At 41.5% G+C, this 20639-nt stretch overlaps 1 long non-coding RNA gene across 2 annotated transcripts; it reads right to left on the reverse strand.

Moving 5' to 3' along the window:
- Positions 1–623: 623 nt before the first annotated feature.
- LOC125338587 lies at positions 624–19463 on the reverse strand. Of its 2 annotated transcripts, none has more exons than XR_007208340.1 (4): positions 19252–19463; positions 15538–15547; positions 13139–13145; positions 624–634 (listed from the first exon to the last, which is right to left on the reverse strand). It is a non-coding gene; the product is annotated as an uncharacterized LOC125338587 (long non-coding RNA). The 2 variants fall into 2 exon arrangements; XR_007208339.1 differs by lacking the exons at positions 624–634; positions 13139–13145 and adding exons at positions 11142–11154; positions 11588–11597.
- Positions 19464–20639: the final 1176 nt, after the last annotated feature.

Below are 20639 nucleotides of genomic sequence, written 5' to 3' on the forward strand. Positions count from 1 at the left end.
GGATATGAAGTCACTTTGTGGAATTAAGTAGTAGTTAATTAAATAGCACTGCCAATGTACTGAAAATCACTGGAGTTCACACTCAAAAATGGTTAGGATTGTAAATGTTTAAAATTTGTATGTAAATTTTAACTCATTTTCTCTTTTTAAATAAGCATCAGAGCCAGAGGCTGGTGGCTCACTTCTGTAATCCTAGATACCCAGGAAGCTGAGATCTGAGAATCGTGGTTCAAAGCCAGCCTGGGCATGAGATTCTCATCTCCAATAAACACAGAAAACCAGGAGTGGAGCTATGGCTCAAGTGGTAGAGCAATAAATAGCCTTGATCATGAAAGCTCAGGGACAGGATTCATGCCCTGAGTTCAAGGGTCACAAAAAAGAAAAAGAACAACAGAAATCAAAAATAAGTATCATAAAAGGTGTACATATGTGCACTTTAGACCCTGGCTTGAACAGGTACTCTGGTAAAGATGCTTATGAACAGGAGATCTTAAGACTTTATAAGTCCTTTCACACACAGTATGTGGAGAGATATTTACTGAGAAACTCAGAAGATACTATCAATTTGGTACTTTTCTGCCTCGTGTAAAAGTTGTATTGAGGCTTGAACCCAAAACCTGGTTATTATCCCTCCCTTATATTTTTTTCTCAAGTCTGGTTGACTTGAGCCACACCTCCACTTTTGGCTTTTTGGTAGTTCATTGCAGTTAAGTCTTACAGACTTTCTTTCCCAGGCTAGATTAGAACAGACATCCTCAAATCTCAATCTCCTGGGTAGTTATGATCACAGCCTTGAGCTACCAGTGACCAGCTTATGTAAAAGACTTAAAATGATACCTTTGCTAATGAAGCAAAGCCAAGCTCAAGCATCCAGGGACTTATCAACATCTAGGTGCTGAACTGGCATCTACTTCTGACGGGCAGTGTGCCCATGAGCAATGTAATGTAACCTGTGTCCCTGGCATCTGGTCTTTGAAGGTGTTGAGTAATGTTCCCACTCTTGTGAAAGACATAATTAAATAATGCCTGGACTTACAGCTTTCTTTAGGGAGATGAGACAGAGAAGACATAAGAATTACTGTAAGGTTCACCCCGGGGAGGGCTCCATGCAGATGCCCTCCACCTGTTTAAGTCTGTACCCAGTACCTGAGTTACGTAGGTAACTGGCACACCAGGAGGCAGTTACCTCCTGCTTCTCTGAGGTCACATCAAATACACCTGGCCAGATCTCCCACCTTTTCCTATATAATCTGGCTCAACACAATCCCCGTGGTCTTTCCTTTTCTCTCTTACTCTCTCTTGCTCTTTCCTCTCTTTTTCCCTTCTTCCTTCCCATCTGTCTCCCCATGCCTCCATCTTGTGTGAGCTGCTAGTTTGCTTTCCCCCCAATAAACTCCTTTCTGCCCAAACCATGTGGTAGGTTTACTTTCTGGGGAACATCAGAGTCAGAAAGTCATCCATTAATGTTTATTATTATTACTATTATTAATAGTAGTAGTAGGACTTGAACTCAGGGCCCAGGCACTCGACTAGCACTCTACCACTTGAGCCACAGCTCCACTTCTGGCTTTTTGTTGGTTAATTACAGATAAGCATCTCATGGACTTTCCTGTCCAGGCTGACTTTAAACTATGATCCTCAAGCCTTTTGAGTAGCTAGGATTACAGGTCTGAGCAACTCGTGGCTGGGGCTGGGGGGGGGGAAGGAGAGCTGCTTTTGATTATTATTATTATCATTATTATATATTAGTTATACAAGAAGTGTTTCATTGTGACATTTCTATATCTGTAAACAAAGTATACAAGTTAAATCCCCCTCATCCCTCTCCTTTCTTCTTAAAACAATTTCAACAGGGCTTTCTTGTTCTATTGTCATACAGACAAATAAACAACCTTACAATATGCATCTATTCATCCTTTTAAATTATCCTACCCATCCCAGCAAATGTAGTCATGTTTGCTAGGTTGTGTGTACAGAAATTAAACTGCAAATGAGATTTAGAAGCTCTAAACTCTGAGTTGTTCAAAACTATTAAACAATATGGGATTCCAAGCCCATTGGTGGTGGCTCATGCCTGTAATTCTAGCCACTCAGGAAGATGATACCTGAGCATGGAATTACTAGCCAACCCCCTGGCAGAAAAGTCCATGATACACTTGTCTCCAGTTAACCAGCAAAAAGCTACAAGTGAGGCAATGGCCCACGAGATAGAGAACCATCCTTGAACAAAAATGCTAAGTGAAGCTAGCGTCAGTGGCTCACATCTACAATCCTAGCTACTTGGGAGGCTCAGATCTGACAATCATAGTTCAAGCCAGAAAGGAAAGTCTTTGAGACTCTTACTTCCAATTAACTTGAGCTTTGGCTCAAGGGGTAGAGCTCTAGATTCCAGTTAAAAAAAGTTCAAGGACAGTACTGGCCCTGAGTTCAAGCCTTAGGACCTGCACACACACAAAAAAGGTAAGCAAGCACAGGACTGAGTTCAAGCCCTATTACTGGCACAAAAAAATAGATAAAGGAAATAATAAAGCACAGCATGAAGGGCTCATTCCAGTCTGTAATCATAGCTACTCAAGAGCCTGATCGCTGAGGATTACAGTTCAAAACCTGCTTGGGCAAGAAAGTCTATAATACTCTTTTCTCCAATAAACTACCAAAAAGCCAGAAGTGGCACTGTGACTCAAGTGGTAGAGCACTAACTAGTCTTAAACAGAAAAGGTCAGGGACACTGCCCAGGCCCTGAGTTCAAGCCCTAGCACAAATAAATAAATGGTGTTTTATATTTTGTCCTATAGAAGAAAAAGCCTGTAGTGCATTGCCATTAATCAATTCTACAAGAAATAAATCCAAAAAGCCTAATTAAATTTGAACTGGATAATGACAATTTGCCCTCTTATATTTTAGCCTTAGTTACAGAAAGGAGAAAATAAAAATAAAATGAGACCTCAGTGTTCAATAGAAAGCAAATGGGTTGGAATCAAACAGAGCACAAAATTCTTCATATCAATTATATCACTATCCATGCCAGTAGGCCCCATGGAAAGAGAGATTTGGGACGCATTTTTATTTCATTATGAAGCAGTATATTTACATGCATAACAGTGATAAAATTAGAGAAAAGGAGAAAATTAAGCAATAGCCCATTATTTTTTAAGATAGTATTTTGAAACTGTAAGGTCTGTCCAACCTCAAGCAGGTAACTTGCTTAAGTCTCCACCCAGTACCCATGTTACCTAGGTAACTGGCACACCTGGAGGCAGTTACCACCCCACCTTCTCCAAGGTCACAAGGAATCCACCAGACCACACCTCCATGCCCTTGCCATAGATAAGGCTTGGCCCAGTGGTAGCTCAGCCCTTCTCAAGCCATGGATAATAAACCTTACCCAAACATATTCTTTTCTTATTATAAAATTGGAATGGATCTGAATCTTGTTCTTTTTTATTTTTTTTTAATTTTTTTATTTAATTTATTTATTAATTGAACACAAAATTTTTGACAAGGTGTTGTGCAAAAAGGGTACAGTTACATAGTAGGGTAGTGTGTACATTTCTTGTGATATCTTACACCCTGTTTTCTTATCCCTTCTCTAGGTCTGGTAGACATATATACAATATACAATGTATCAAGAACATATACAGTAGCCACGTGGCCACACCCAAGAAAGTTCGCCTAGGGCTTTAAATGTAATGTCGATATTAGACCATATGTCGACAGTAGTCTTATATGAACGTACATACCTAGCTTTTGAGCTATTGTATTCCCCTGAGAGGTCAATTTTTGACCTTTATACGTTGAGTAATTGTTTGGTTTTAGTTACATACTGTTGGGTCGCTGCTCCAGTCCTGTGGGGAATACTATTTGACAAGCAGTTTTTGGTTTCACAGACTTGGTCTCTACTGTCTCTCCGTCTCCCTTTGTTAACAGTCATATATCAGAGAGATCATGCCCCTTTGTTTTCTGTGTTCTAGGCTTGTCTCGCTCAACATTATTTGTTTGAGTTCTGACCATTTCCCTGCAAATAACAATATTTCACCATTCCTAATCGCTATGTAGTATTCCATTGTGTATAAGTGCCATATTTTTTGGATCCATTAGTCTGTGGAGGGGCATCTGGGTTGTTTCCATATTTTGGCTATTGTGAATTGTGCCGCGATAAACATGGAAATACAAATGTCTCTTTGATATCTTGGGGTTTGCTGTTTAAGATAGATGCCTAGGAGTGGTATGGCTGGGTCATAGGGTAGGTCTATATTGAGCTTTTTGAGAAACCTCCATACTGATCCCCACAGTGGTTGTACTAATTTGCACTCCCACCAACAATGGAGAAGCGTTCCTCTTATCCCGCACCCCATCCAGCATTTGTTGTTGCCTGAGCTCAGAGAATAGGCCATTCTAACTGGGGTGAGGTGTTATCTCAGGGTTGTTTTTATTTGCATTTCCTTTACTACCAGGGATGTTGAGCATTTCCTCATGTGTTTCTTTGCCATTTTTATATCTTCTCTTGTGAAGTCTCTCTTTAGCTCCTTTGCCCATTTCCTAATAGGTTTATTGGGCTTGGAGGGGCTTAGTTTTTTGAGTTCTCTGTAGATGACAGATATCAGACCTTTGTCTGTTGCTGTGCTTGTAAATATCCTTTCCCATATCGTTGGCTGTCTTTCTATTTTGGTGGCTATGTCCTTAGCTGTGCAGAAACTTTTTAATTTGTACTAGTCCCATTTGTCAAGTCTTTCCCCTATTTGTTGTGCCCCTGGGACTCTATTCAGGAAGTTCCTTCCTGTGCCTATAAGTTCTAGCATCTTTCCTACTCTGTCCTTCAGTAGTTTCAAGGATTCAGGTCTGATATTGAGGTCCTTGATGCATTTTTTTTTTTTTTGGCCAGTCCTGGGCCTTGGACTCAGGGCCTAAGCACTGTCCCTGGCTTCTTCCCGCTCAAGGCTAGTACTCTGCCACTTGAGCCACAGCGCCGCTTCTGGCCGTTTTCTGTATATGTGGTGCTGGGGAATCGAACCTAGGGCCTCGGGTATCCGAGGCAGGCACTCTTGCCACTAGGCTATATCCCCAGCCCCTTGATGCATTTTGAGTTGATCTTGGTGCATGGTGATAGGCTTGGGTCTACTTTGAGTTTTCTGCATATGGCTGCCCAGATCTCCCAGCACCAGTAGTTGAAGAGGCTCTGTTTATTCCACTGTATGTCTTTAGCTCCTTTGTCGAACATCAGCTGGCTGTAAGAGTGCGGTTTTATTTCTGGATCTTCAATTCTAATCCATTGGTCTTCCGATCTGTTTTTATACCAATACCATGCTGTTTTTGTTATGATGGCCTTGTAGTAGAGCTTGAAGTCTGGTATTGTGATACCTCCTGCACTGCTTTTTTTTGCCTAGAATTGCTTTGGCTATTCTAGGTTTATTGCTGTTCCATATGAATTTATGGATTGCTTTCTGTATTTCAGTGAAGAATGTAGCTGGGATCTTGATGGGGATTGCATTGAATTTGTATAACAATTTGGGCAATATGGCCATTTTCACTATATTGATTCTGACTACCCATGAGCATGGGAGGTCTTTCCATCTCCTTGTGTCTTCTTTGATTTCCCTTATTAGATTTTTATAGTTTTCATTAAATAGGTCCCTCACGTCCTTGGTTAAGTTGATCTCTAGGTACTTTATTCTTTTTTTGGCTACTGTAAATGGAATTGTTTCCATAATTTCCTTTTCTGTTTGTATATTGCTGGTGTACAGAAAAGTTGCTGACTTTTGTGGATTGATTTTGTATCCTGCTACTTTGCCAAATTGGTTTATTAGGTGTAGGAGTTTGGGTACTGAGTTTTTTGGGTCCTTCAGATATAAGATTATGTCGTCTGCGAATAGGGATAACTTGATTTCCTCCTTGCCGATGTGGATCCCTTTGATGTCCTCCTCTTGCCTTATTGCTATGGCTAGGGATTCCAGCACTATGTTGAAAAGAAATGGGGAGAGTGGGCATCCTTGTCTTGTTCCTGAGTTTAGGGGTAATGATTTAAGTTTCTCTCCATTTAATATGATATTAGCAGTTGGTCTGTTGTATATGGCTTTTATTGTTTTGAGGAATGTTCCATCTATTCCTGTTCTCTCCAAAGCTTTTAATAGGTATGGATGTTGAATTTTGTCAAAGGCTTTTTGGGCATCTACTGAGATAACAATGTAATTCTTAATTTTAGATCTGTTTATGTGGTGAATTACATTGATTGATTTACGGATGTTGAACCATCCTTGTGACTGTGGGATGAAGCCTACTTGGTCATGATGTATGATTTTCTTGATCAGTTTCTGGATCCTGTTAGCTAATATTTCATTGAGGAGCTTTGCGTCTGTGTTCATTAGTGATATTGGTCTGTAGTTCTCTTTTTTTGTGGGTCTTTGCCTGGTTTGTGAATGAGTATGATAGTAGCTTCGTAGAATGAGTTTGGGATTTCTCCCTCTGTTTCTATTTCACGGAAGAGTTTGAGGAGTATTGGTATTACCTCATCACTAAAGGTTTTGTAGAATTCGTTGGTGAATCCATCTGGGCCTGGGCTTTTCTTTGTTGGGAAGTTCTTGATTACCTCCTGTATCTCACTTTAAGTTATTGGTTTATTTAGTTGATTTATTTATTCTTGGTTCAGTTTGGGCAGTTTGTACTTCTCTAAGAATTGATCCATTTCTGTAAAATTATTGTTTTTTGCTGAGTAGAGGTTTTGGAAATAGCTCCTTATGATTGTTTGAATATCGTGTGTACTTGTTGTAATTTTTCCGGTGGAATCCTTGATTTTACGTATATGAGTCTCTTCTCTTCTTTTTTTTTTTTAAGTCTTGTGAGGGGTCTGTCAATTTTATTTATTTTCTCAAAGTACCAGCTTTTAGTCTTATTTATTTGTTGAATGGTCTTTCTATTTTCAATCAGATTTATCTCTTCTTTAATCTTTGTGATCTCTCCCCTCCTAGTCGTTTTAGATTCTGTCATTTCTTGTTTCTCCAGTTGTTTTAGTTTCATCGTGAGGTTATTCACCTGCTCTGCTTCCATTCTTTTAATGTGAGTGCTGAGGGCAATGATCTTGCCCCTCAGTACTGACTTAGCTGTGTCCCATAGGTTTCTTTGTGATGTGTTTTCATTGTCATTGTGGCTTATGAATTCATCTTTAATTTGGTCTGTGGCCCAAGTGTTGGATAGCAGTGTGGGATTTAGCCTCCAAGAGCGTGTATAGCCTCTGGGGTATCCTTTGTTGTTGAGGGTTACCTTTAATCCACTGTGATCAGATATAATACATGGGATGAAGTCAATACTTTTGTATTTGCTGAGGTTCTTTGTGTGGGCTATGACATGGTCTATTTTGGAATATGATCCATGGGCTGCTGAAAAGAAGGTGTATTGGGTCTCTGTAGGGTGGAAGATTCTGTATAAGTCTGTCAGATCCATTTGGGATATGGTGTTACTTAGGTCCTCAGCTCCCTTGCTAATCCTCTGGGTATTGGATCTCTATTGGAGAAAGTGGGGTATTAAGGTCACCCACTATGATTGTGTTTGCATCTATCTTGTTCTGTAATTCTGTGAGAATTTGCTTGACATATGTAGGGCCTCTTTTGTTCGGTGAGTATACATTTATCACCGTGATGTATTGATTCTGGATTTTTCCTTGTATTAATATGTAGTGTCCTTCTTTGTCTTTTTGAGTTGATTTTAATGAAAAGTCCAGCTTGTCTGAGATCAGGATGGCTACACCTCCCATTTTGGTAGGTGCGTTTGCTTGGTAGATCTTGCTCCATCCTTTCATTTGGAGCCTGTTTTTGTCTCTTGCTGTAAGGTGGGTCTCTTGTAGGCAGCAGATGTCAACTTTTTGTTTGTGGATCCATCCTGCCAGTCTGCTCCTCTTTATCAGAGAGTTTAGACCATTTATATTTAAAGAGATCAAGGATAAGATTGTTTTTCCTCCTTCCATTTTCTTGTTGGGCTGTTTTTTCCTCTTTTTTTTCTTGTCTTTAGTGAGCTGTTCTTTCTGTTGGACTTTGGCTGTTGAAGTTTCTTTCTGTTTCTGTCTGTGTGTCTTGTACGATCTCTGTTGGGTGGGGCTCCCCTCTTAGAATTCGCTGTAGGGCTTGTTTTTTATTCACATACTCCTTTAGCTCCTCTTTGGTGTGGAAAGATCTGGTTTTCCCTTCGAATGTGAACTCCAATTTCGCTAGATATTTGATCTGAGGTTGCATATTTTTAGCCTGAAGTACTTAGATGTTGTTCTTCCACTCACTTCGTGCTTGGTAAGTTTGTGTGGACAGGTCAGCTGTTATTCAAATCCTCTTCCCATTGTAGAAAACTTCTTTCTTCACTTTGGCTGAATTCAGAATTTGCTCTTTAATCTTGAGGTCTGAAGTCTTGAATATTATGTGCCTTGGGGTGGCTTTTCTGGGGTCTGGCCTGCCAGGTGTCCTATAGGCTTCGGTTACCTGGATGGGGTCCCCTGTGAGATTGGGGAAGTTTTCTGCAATAACTTTATTGAGAACATGTTTAAGCCCTCTGCTCTGGTATTCGGCTCCTTCTTCTATTCCAATTATGTGCAGATTATATCTCTTATCTTTGTCCATTAGTTCCTGGATTAGTCTGCCCTGAAGCTTCACCGTTTCTTGGAGTGTGGTCATTTTCTGGTTGTTGTCGGCTGCTTCATTGTCCAGGCGAGAGATTCTGGATTCCATATGGTCAACTCTTTGTGTTATGGTTTCAATTGCGGGGTTTATGGATGTCAGAGAGCTATTTATGGTTGTCAGATCAGCTCTGATCATGGAAATTTCTCCCTTTAAAGAGTTGTATTTTAAATCTATTTTTTCATGCATTTCAATTCTCAGGATGTTAAGATTTTCTTTAAAGGAGGCTTGCATTGTATCCATTTTTGCTTCCCATTTCTTTAAAGGAGGCTTGTATTGTATCCATTTTTGTTTCCATTTCTTTCTTGGCTTCCTGGGTGTCCTTCAAGATTCTCGCTCTAAATTCCTGGAATTGTTTTCTGATTTCATTTCTGACGCTTTCCATCATTCCTGTTAACATGGCCTCATTTGCTTTTTTATTCTCCATCTCCTCTTCAGTCATGCTGCTTTTTGGAGCTGGCGAGTTGGCTTGCTCTTTGATGAACTGTGTTATGTTTCTTTGTGATTTGCGCATCTGGAGATCTGTGGATGAATTCTCAGGTTTGGTTTGTAGCTCTGCTCTCCCTCCTGTGTAGGCACGTCTACCAGAGCAGGTGCTGCTGCTGTGGCCCCGCCCACCTGTGCTGGGTATGCCTACCGGAGCGGGCACTGTAGCCAGGGGCCCCGCCCACCTGTGCGCTGTGTGCCCACTACAACAGGCGCTGGCGCTGTGGCCCCATCCTCTTTAGTGGGGTACGCCTCCCAGAGCGAGCCCCGGGTTGTTGGGTTGTGTTTGCACCCTCCCGTGAGTCCGTTGTGGGGGGCGGTATTTGTGGGGCCCAGTGGGATCAACTGTCCTGGCGTGGGATAGCACCCTCAGACCTCACCTCTGCTGCAAGGGGGGGGGCGTGATCAGGCCCAGGTGTCCCTGCTGTGCTGGTATTGCCCACCAGCGCCTGTGATTTTAGTTGTAAGAGTCTGTGAGGTTCAGGCGCCTCGGGTGGGGCTTGCACTTCCAGCCATCCCCCGGCCCTGATCCTGGATTATGTGTGTGTCCCGCGCAGCCGTTGGTCCTTCAGGAGGTGGCGAAGTGTCGTGGTGGGGTCCCCGGTTCGCTCCTTCTGCCACGCTGGGTTCCCTAGCTGCCGTCCGTCCGAACACAGTGTGGACCCAAACTTCTCGTCGCAGCCATCGTATGTCTTGGTCCGCACCCTTCCTAGTCACTGTGGGGTCTCCTGCTGTCTGAATTCTGTGCTCCCGGCAGCCTGTCTGCAGATCGCCAGGTTTCCCTTTCCCAGCCTGGCCCTGTTTGGGCCAGGGTAGGCTGGTGGGGGGAGGGTGCCCCGGAGATTCTCTGGCTCCGTGTAGGTTTTTGGCTCTTCTTTTTTACTCCTTTGTGTTTACCTGCGTATCTCCACTGCTTCTGGCTGCTGGTTTTGCTGAATTCTTGATGGGGTGTTGGGTGTTGGAGTTCCCAGCTTGCTATTCAGTTGGAGCGAGTTGGGGTGCCTCCCTACTGTGTCGGCGCCATCTTTCTTCCTCCAATTCCGGCTTTTTGCTGTTTAGTTGGAGATAAGAGTCTCACAGCCTTGCCTGCTCTGGCTGGCTTCACTTGGAGCTCCTCCGATCTCAGCCTTCCTGAGTAGCTTTATTCTTGTCCTCATGCTGGATGGGCCTGCTAGGCTTCCCTCATTTTGGAGATGTAAATGATGTGTTTGCAGATGTCATCTTGTTAGAACTGTTCTTGATTTTTTGTTGTTGGTGTGGGTGGTGGGGCTTGAATTCTAAGCCTGGGTGCCGTTCCTGAGCTCTTCTTTTTTTCTTATTTATTGTCAAAGTGATGTACAGAGAGGTTACAGTTTCACATGTTAGGCATTGGATACATTTCTTGTACTGTTTGTTACCACCTCCCTCATTCTCCCCTCCCCACCTTCTCCTCTCCCCCCATGAGTTGTTCAGTTGGTTTACACCAAACACTTTTGCAAGTATTGCTTTTGTAGGCATTTGTCTTTTTATCCTGCATCTCTCAATTTTGGTATTTGAATCTTGTTCTTTTCATTTAGCTATGAGAAGATTTTCCAGTGTTTTCCTAAGCTCTTCACTTTAAATGGATTTATCATGTTTTGCTTTTCATTGTCAATGCTTGTGTTATACTAATACATGACATGAGTCTGTATTATCCCCTGAGGCTCAGTCTTAAAATCCTTACCAATTCTTGTGATTTGAATTATTGGATGAAAGGTAGGAAAATTTTAGTGTTTATCTTTTTTGTACCGGTCCAGGGTCTTGAACTTGGAGTCTACGCACTGTCTCTGATCTTTTGTTATATCTTGCTCTTGCTATATCACTTGAGCCACAGCTTCACCTCCAGCTTTTTGGTGTTTCATTGGAATCTCATAGACTTTTCCTGCCTGGGATGGCTCCAAACTGTGATCCTCAAATCTCAGCTTTTTGAGTAGTTGTGTTGTATTTACACATTTTATCCTTTATTCACTTATCCATTCATTCATGTATTCATTCATTTCTTATGCTGGTACTAGGTATTGAAATCAAGGCCTATGGTTTTCCTTTGGCTTTCTTGCTCAAGGTTGTTGCTCTACCACTTGATGCACACCTCCAGTGCTATCTTATTCTGAGTCATTGAAGATGGAGTCTTGTAAACTTTCCTGATGGACTAGCCTCAAATGGTGATCCTTCAGGTCTCAACTTACTGAGTAGCTAGAATTATATGTCACCACACTGTGCATTGCCTTTTGATTTTAATTTTCAAATACTTCTTCAAAGAAGAAGTTATACAAATGGATTACATACGGGTTTACATGTCCCCATATCTCTTATAAGTAGGAAGTTAGATTTGTCCTTTTTTAATAATTTAATTTTTTTAAATACTATACAATATATGCTTATCTGAACTCGGAAAGAGAAAGTAAAATGAGGGAGGGTGTAACAAATAAGACAAGAAATGTACTCACTACCTTATTATGTAACTGTACCCCCCTCCTGTACATCACCTTGTCAATAAAATGTAATTAAAATAAAAATAAAAATACTATACAAAAAGGTTTCAATTATATGTACCAATTTATGTGTGCACTGTATCTTGATCAGTATCACTCCTTCCTCCCATCATTCTCTGGATCCCTTTTTCTTTATATATTTGTTGAAAGTACCAGGTTTTGATCTCAGACCCCCAAGCTTACTTGACTTGCCTGCTTGCTTATAGCTGGCACTCTACCACTGAGTTACCCTCCCAGTCCTGCTTTTTGCAAGTACCTTTAGAGGTAGAATCTTGAGGATTTTTCTGCCTGGGCTTTGAACATTATGACCCTTCCTATCCTCAGCTTTCTAGGTAGGTAGGATTACAGGTGTTAGTCACTTGCACTTAGTTAGATTTCTTAAATTACTACCTTAGCACAGCAAAATGAGGAAGAAGAGGATAGTTAAATAATAAAAGTAATAAATTGTCATGTATTCATTTTAAGTTATTGCTGTGCAAGGACCATTCCTCCATAATTGTTTTCTGATTCATTTGACAGGCCAGATTTTACTTAATGTATTTATTTATTTAGGTGCTGGTCTTGGGGCTTGAACTCAGAGTCTGGGCTCTGTCCTTGAAGTTCTTTTTGCTCAAAGCTAGTTCTCTACTCCTGAGCCACAGCTCTACTACCAGCCTTTTCTGAATAGTGAATTAGATATAAGACCATAGACTTTCCTACCTGGGCTGCCTTTGAATCTCGATCAACAGATCTCAGCCTCCTGAGTAGCTAGGATTGCAGATATGAGCAACTGGCATCCAGCTCAGGCCAAACTGTGTGTGTGTGTGTATGTGTGTGTGTGTGTGTGTGTGTGTGTGTGTGTGTGTGTGTGTGTGTGCTGGTCCTGGGGCTTGAATTCAAGGTCTATGTCCTGTCCCTGGGCTTTTGTCTTCAAGGCTGGGGTTTTGCTACTTAAACTATAGCTTCACTTCTAGCTTTTTGCTAGTTAATTCGAGATAAAACTCTCATGGACTTCTCTGCTTGGGATGGCTTCAAATTTTGATTCTCATATCTCATTCACCTGAGTAGGTGGGATTATAGATGTGAGCCACAGGTACCTAGCAGACTAGACATTTATATGCCCTTTGTCCAATGAGTAAAGTTGGTCAAAGCTGCTGCCTGGCTAGACAGTGGTGGTGGCCATGGGTGCCACATTGACGTACAGGTCCTGAGGCTTGTGACACATGCTGTGTCTTATCTGAAATAAAAATCATAGCTGGGCACTGATGGCTCATGGCTATAATCCTAGTTACTCAGGATGCTGAGATCTGAAGACCATGTTTCAAAGCCAGTCCAGACAGAAAAGTCTATAAGTCTCTTATCTCCAGTTAACCACCAGAAATGAAGCTGTGGCTCCAAGTGGTAGAGTGCTAGTCTTGAGCAAAAGGAGCTCAAAGTCAGCGCTCAGGCCCTTAGTTCAAACCCCATAACCAACACACACACAAAAATCATTATAGCCCAGACATCAATTACCAATTTGCTGTGGGGACATCTTGTCATTCCTATGAGTCTTATCCTCTCCATTGGCAAACTGATATGCTTGCAATGTAATCACTTATTTATTTGTTTACGTGTTTGTTTGTTTTTTTGGTGTGCCCAGACTGTTCCTCAAACTCAGGGCTCAGGTGCTGTCCTTTAGGCTTTTGTGCTCAAGGCTGGTACTCCACTTGAGCCAAAACAATACTTCCAGCCTTCTGTTGGTACACTAAAGATCAGGACCTCACAGACTTTCCTGTCCCAGCTGGCTTCCAATCTTCATTCTTCTTAGTAGCTAGGATGACAAGTATGAGCCACCAGCCCCTGGCTTCATTTTTAAATATAATTAAGAAAGTTGGTGATTTTCATCAGATAAGTTTGGGCTAAGGAACTAGTAATGTGAAGAGATCTGAATTGATTGTTAGGAGAACTGGAGCTTCTAGTCACTGCCTCCATTCTCTCAAGTTCCACAGAGAACCTTCCTTCACACACTGTGTGTCCAGTGCAGCAATTTTCAGCACAGCTCTTACCTCCAAGTCAACCTTTTTGCTCTGTCCATTGCATCAATTCAGACTTCTTAGAATACGGCCAGGCACCAGTGCCTCACACCTATCATCCTAGCTACTCATGTGGCTGAGATCTGAGGATCCAGTTTGAAGCTAGGCCAATAATCTCCAATTAGCCAGCAAAAAGCTGGAAGCAGAGGTGTGGCTCAAGTGGTATAAGTCAATATTGAATGAAAAATCTGACAGGAGATGCCTTGAGTTTAGATGCCACTACCAGAACTGAATTGAGGAGGCTGAATCTAAGTGACTTCTCACAGCCTTCCTGGTGCCTTGCTGGGTGGAGGGGGCTTTCCACCCAGTGCTGAAAGCCAAGAGGAAAGAGAGGCCATTCATTGAATTGCAGATGGCATGCTGTTTAGCCTTAGGAGAGCTGCAGAGAATGCTGGCCTTCAGTTTTCTTTAAATGCTTTGATTAACTTGTCTCTGAGTAGCCTCTAAATATACCACTTTATGGAAAAATCTGCTGGTACCTTTGATAGTTCTGAAACTTCTGCTTGCAAAACTTAAGGCTTTATCTCTACCCAAAGCATGTGATTTTTGTCTTTAAAAGATTGGTTAAAGCTCTGTTCTGGGCTGCAGGTCTTTGAGACAGAAGTTCACCTGCAGACAACGGCTCTTCAATAAAGATTCCCAATTCAACATTTCAAAACATGACATCTCTGTTTTCTTAAGACTGAGTTACCTTATAACAAAGCACACACACACACACACACAGAGAGAGAGAGAGAGAGAGAGAAAGAGAGAGTAGGTGATAGGTAGATAGATGAAAGAAAGAGAAAGAAAGGATAGATGGTAAATAGATAGAGACACAGATAGATGATAGAATAGATGTCAGATAGGTAGGTAGATAGACACATATAGAGAGATGGAAAGATAGAAGAGATGATAGATAGGTAGGAAGGTATAGATAGAATAGATGATAGATGGATGGATGGATGGATAGATAGACAAATAAAAGGATAAATAGACAAGTAGATGATAGATAGATAGATAGATAGATAGATAGATAGATAGATAGATAAGATGTTAGGTGAGTAAGTAGGTAGGTAGAAGATAGATAGATAGATAGATAGATAGATAGATAGATAGATAGATAGAATAGGTGACAGATAGGTACATAGAATAGATGTTAAGTAGGTACATGGGTAGATAGACATATGATAAACAGACAGACAGACAGATAAACTTGATGTGGTGGTACATGCCCGTAACCCAGGCACTCAGGAAGATGAAGCAGAACAATTGAGAATTCAAGGCTAGCCTGAGCTACATAACATTCTAAGGCCAGGTGATGTTATGAAGGGAAATCTTGTAATATAGTTGGGTGCTGGTGGCTCACACCTACCATCTCAGCTACTCAGGAGTCTGATATCTGAGGATCACAGTTTGAAGCTACCTGGGTAGGACTCTTTATCTCCAATTAACCACCTAAAAAAGCTGGAAGTGGAGCTGTGTCTCAAGTGGTAGAGCATCCGCTTTGAGCAGAAAAACTAAGGAAGATTGCTCTGACACTGATTTCAAACCCAGTACTTGTTAAAAAAAAAAACACAAAACCAAAAGCATAAACAAACAAAAACTATGTATATTTGTTATTACAGCAGAATCTAGGCCATCCTAACTAATTCAGTATGGGAGAACACCCAAAATCATCCCCATCTCACTCTTTCTAGGGTTGTTAAAGCCCATAGAGCCTTGAAATATAGAAAAGAAAAATAATGCCCTGAAGACTGCTTTTGAACAAACAGTTAAAAATCACCCTAACATTTTAATGCTTTTTCTCTGGCAAATTTAAAAGCCAAGTATAATAGCAAAACAAAATACCAGCTGAACACTTGACTCTCTGCTCTTCCTCCAGACATTGAATCTTCAGGAGTCAGTGAAAAAGCATGACTGATTTTTTTTTTCTACAGAGATTCAAGATGTCTAAACTAATATCTTATAATCCTCTTATTCTCCTTGTAAGTTCATGAAATCAGGGAGCTAAACACTACAGTGATGAGAGCTTGGTGCTTAAGAAAGAAGTCAGATAGCAAAAAAAAAGAAAAAAGAAGAAGAAGAAAGAAAGAAAGAGAGAAAGAAAGAAAGAAGGAAAGAAAGAAAAGGAAAAAGATTTTAACTGTGCTTTATCTCAACATAGTTGCCATAAAATATGAATGGCTTTGAGAAGGAGAAAATTCCTCCTAACCTTACAGAGCTTGAAGGCTTATGAACTTTATTGGTGGCCATGACCTCCCACTGGTTGCCTTTAAGGGGAGGTTGGCTCTTTTGTTGTTGGGGAGCAGTACTGGGACTTGAACTCAGGGTTTCATGCTCTTGCTTGCTTTTCAATCAAGGCTGGAGCTCTGCCACTTGAGCCACAGCTGTACTTTCAGACTTTGCTAGTTAATTGGAGCTGAGAGTCTTCTAGACTTCTCTAACCAGGCTGATTTTGAACCTCATTCCTCAGATCTCAGTGTACTGAGTAGCTAGGACAGAGCCATCAGCGCCTGGCTGAGGCTGGCTCTTGAATGGAAACCATGTGTTGTATAGTTTGTGTTCCTTCTGGTCTTTGGGTTCCTTGTCTATGTTGTATGCTGGTCACCCAGGACTCAAACTCATGACAATCAAATCAGCACTCAGTCAGTCGGGCTAGGAGTATTTATTTAGCTGTGCACAGCATCTGCTCTCCACCATCAGGATAGCAATGAGCCACCAGAACTGGGTTTATAAATGAAGAAGCTATGCATTCTACAGCAGGTGGTCACAAAGAAATGATGCAGGGGGTTAACTCAGGGGGTAGAGCAAGTCACAAATGGGTTAAGCAAACTGCTTACAGAAGCAAAATTTGGCAGTCAGGCTGATCTAATAATCAACTTTATTTTAACAATTATTCCATGTTCCCCTAATATCAACTAAGCAAGCATGAGCGGGCTGAAACAGTCCAGTACTCAATCATAAGTGGACCAACCTGACAGTTGCAATGGCATTTCTGTAACTACTACTATGGTTGCTACCTAGATACAGAGAGGAACAAGGGCTACACATTGTTTTTTGTTTTTTGTTTTTTGTTTTGTTGGGTTTTTGTTTTTTTTTTTACCAGTTCTGGGCTTGGACTCAGGGCCTGAGCACTGTCCCTGGCTTCTTTGTTGCTCAAGACTAGCGCTCTGCCACTTGAGCCACAGCGCCACTTCTGACCATTTTCTATATATGTGGTACTGAGGAATCGAACCCAAGGCTTCATGTATATGAGGCAAGCACTTTACCACTACGCCATATCCCCAGCCCCTATACATACTTTTAAATGTCAAACTACAAGGAAGTAGTCTCAAGGGTGGGGTGCAGCCATCTAGCATGGAGTCACCCAAATGGAGTTATAGAAGCTAAGAATAAACTCTAAGACAGTGAAATTTTACAAGCCCTATTGTTTTTAGATGCTGGAGGTGGGGGCTACACTTTTTCTTGCTTTTCACATTCCCAGCTACTGTCGGGGGAGGGGGGGATCTGCCAAGTCATTAGCAGGTTTCTGAAGGAAGAGCTGATAGGGGTGCTGGGAATAGAGAACCATAAGCTTTACTGCTTGTACTTAATTTTGTCTGTATTTGGTTAGGCAGTTTATAAGGCAAGGTCCCACAGTTAGTGCCAGCCAGAGAAGGGCTATGGGCTCAATGAAGGCTGGTAAAAGTGTGTTGTTCCACGGTGACTATGAAAACAGGGAGGAGTACTGATTTTTCCCTTTTTTACCTGTGTACTTATTTCCCCAGTGTACTTATTTTCCCTGTGTATTTATTTTTTTAGATACCCAACTGGTTGGTGTAAAAATAACATTTTCCCCTAGAGCCATATAGGTCCCTCCCTGGTTTATAAAGAGCAAGACTAGCCCTCTGTGGCTTGGGAGAAGTAATTTTATTTTTCCAGGGGGGAGAGGGTGTCTTTTAAGGTACCCAGGTCCTGTGCCACTTGGTTACTTAAGGCTTTGAAGTCTAAATCCTTTTTTTTTTTACTGGGGATGACATATCCACTGCAGCAGAACCAGCTACACCAAGACATACTAGCAGGGAGATCAGCACAGGGAAAGCTCCTTGATTTTTTTTTTGTTTGCTTGTTTTTGCCTTTAGCTCCCAGCTTCTATTTCAAAGTGGACTAATCCCTCTACCCCACTGTAGATATAAATCTGGGGAAGAATGTGAACCTGGACAACCTCAGGACTGTCAGTTGTCTTTAGAACATGTAAACCAGGTGTCACTAGGTGCTACATTTCAGAACTGTATAGAGGCAATTTACTATGGCTCTACCTGCAGGCTGATGGGGAAAGCAAAGATGAGATAAAGACCAGTTTGGTGGGACTGCTGCTCCTAAACTCACATCCAGAAGGAAACAAGTTATTACCATGCCAGACCCAACTATCATGAGAATGATACTTGTTTAGAGTGGATTTTTCCAGTTTTCTGAGTCTAAACGTGCCTAAGGCTGGCCAGCAGTGTTTAATTTTTACAGAGTCCAGTCAACTCAGAGGAGTAGGAAGGTTACCATGGAAAAAATGTCCCACAAAAGTCTTTGTTTCAGCAGATCCAAAGCAGCCTTCCACTGGGAAGCATCTGCAGGTGATGCAGTCAGGCAGGGTCCCATCCACTTTCTCCTTTTACCTCCAGAAAAGATGGGCTGGATCTGGGCTGAGCTGCAGTGGTGTATCCCAGCAGCTCTGATAGAATGTCACATCTCCCAATGAGTGGCCTGTAAACGTTTACATAGACTGGTTAAAGAAGCTTAAGCTAAGGCCTGACTTTAGTGAAATCTCCTAGTATTTTCCTGCCTTTTAAGTACACTAGCTTTTGCAAGTTGGCACCCTTATGGTTTTTAAGACAGCTTAAGACAATGGCACTTGGGTAATTTTGCCATGGCAATAACTTTTAGTAATTATTTATTTCTAATAGGGCTAGGATTTTCTAGGCCAACATAGAAGGCTTGGCCTCTAACCATCTCTCACAAGTGCAGTCTCCACTCCTGTACACTTGTTACCACTCTTTTCCATACCCCTAATTTATCCTACCTCATTTTTAAAAAATGACTCTGGTCTCTTGATCTTAAAGGGGAGCTGATAGGCAAAGATCATCCATCTTCTGAAACTTCTTCAGGTTGACTTCTTCAGGGCCATTGACCTTATTTAGCCAGGAACCTATAGCCTTAGCCTATTTTACCAAGGGGCAGCCAGGATCAGATGTTACTAGGAACTTTACTCCACACTTAGGAATTACATACAACACTTGGCTTTTAACAACTGCACAGACCTTTTCATGGGCTACAGCATTGTAGCCTTTTAGCGCTTGGTTTACAAAAGCGTTTTCCTGACTGGCTAGGGAAACTGATCTCTGATGACCTAACAATGCCTTAAATATCTCTGCAGGCCTTAGACAGATGTCAATAAGGACACAATCTCAGGTCTACAAGCTTTCTTTCCTGAACATATGTGCCAGCTCAAAATTCACTGCCAGTTAAGGGCTTTGAGAAAATGTCAGGGGTGGGATTTTAAACTGTGCCCCCATTTGACAACCTTAGTTTTTTGCCCACCCACTGTTACAGATGACTGGCAAGTTCCTGCCCAGTAGACAGACATGGGTATTAGAAAGGCATGTTTACAAACTATTCTCCAATGACCTCCTGGCTCTGATTAACTTTTGAAGGGCCAAACGCAAGTGACTCTAGGATCTTACACCAGCTCTGCCATCCAAGCAGTGGCTTAGTGCCTCTGGATGCTCCATCACTTTTGCCCCAGGAGTGATTTTTCCATGCTGGTATAAATGCATCTTCAGCATTTCTTTTGGTTGGTCATTGGACTTGAACTCAGGGCCTGAGTGCTTTCCCTCAGCTCTCCAGCTCAAGGTTAGCACTCTGCCACTTCAAGCTCCAATACAACTCACAATTCTGTTCCCAGCACTCTGCTGGCTTATTAGAGATGAGATTCTCACAGGGACCTTTCTCTGCCCAGGCCGGCCTTGAACCACAGATTCCAGATCATGAGTCTGTACATAAGGCCATTTTACTCCAATTAAAAGCAACTAGGTGGTCAACACAGAAGTAATTATTAAGCATGCTCTAACCTGGAACCTATTAAGGGCCAAAGTTACATCTGACAAACTTATAAGAATCGTCTGTCCCTCTCTTTGGGCCTGCTGGAAACTTACAAAAACATATAGGCAAACTGGAGTAGCAATTAAACAATCATTTAGGCAGCCTGAATTATTTCTCTTTTTTAAAAAATAAAATTTAGGACAACTTTATTTTTAATTTTTATATCTAGAAATTCATTCCTGATTTTTAAAAGTTTAATATTAATCTCTGCTTTAATTTACACTTTAGCCTTTAATTGTATTTGAAGAACTCTGAAACCTAGAGGCACTAGTCATAGCCCATTGCCTAAGCATGGCTTGTTTTAAAATAGCCATTTTTTTCTACAGTCTGAGTTACTGTTTAGAACACCTCTGAACTCAAATGATAGTTTTTCCTTAATGTAAGAATTATAAGCACAGCACCATACTGAAAATCAGACAGCCTCTTTGCTTATTATTTTAAAGATATATCCAAGTTGCAGCATAGCATAGAAATAAATTGTATCATACAGATAAATTCTTTTTGATTGAAAACTTTTTAAATTTTTAATATATTTTAAGGGGCAGTTTTAGATTCCAATCACATCATCACATCACCCATCAGGTTTTTAACATCCACCTGCAAGGAAAAAATACAGAATGGGCATATATCCATCCTACTCATTGGGACTTAATGAATTGCCTTTGTGCCAGCTTACTCTTTTTTCACCATGTATGGACTCCCCCTACAGCCTGTCTCACCATTAGTGGATTCCCCTCAGGGCCTGTCCCATCATGTGTGGACTCCCCCCAGAATCTGTCCCATCATGCATGGACCAGCTAAGCTGCACCTTTGCCAGATCACCCCTC

This window comes from Perognathus longimembris, chromosome 20 (assembly GCF_023159225.1).
Source record: "Perognathus longimembris pacificus isolate PPM17 chromosome 20, ASM2315922v1, whole genome shotgun sequence".
In the NCBI taxonomy this organism is placed as follows: Eukaryota; Metazoa; Chordata; class Mammalia; order Rodentia; family Heteromyidae; genus Perognathus; species Perognathus longimembris.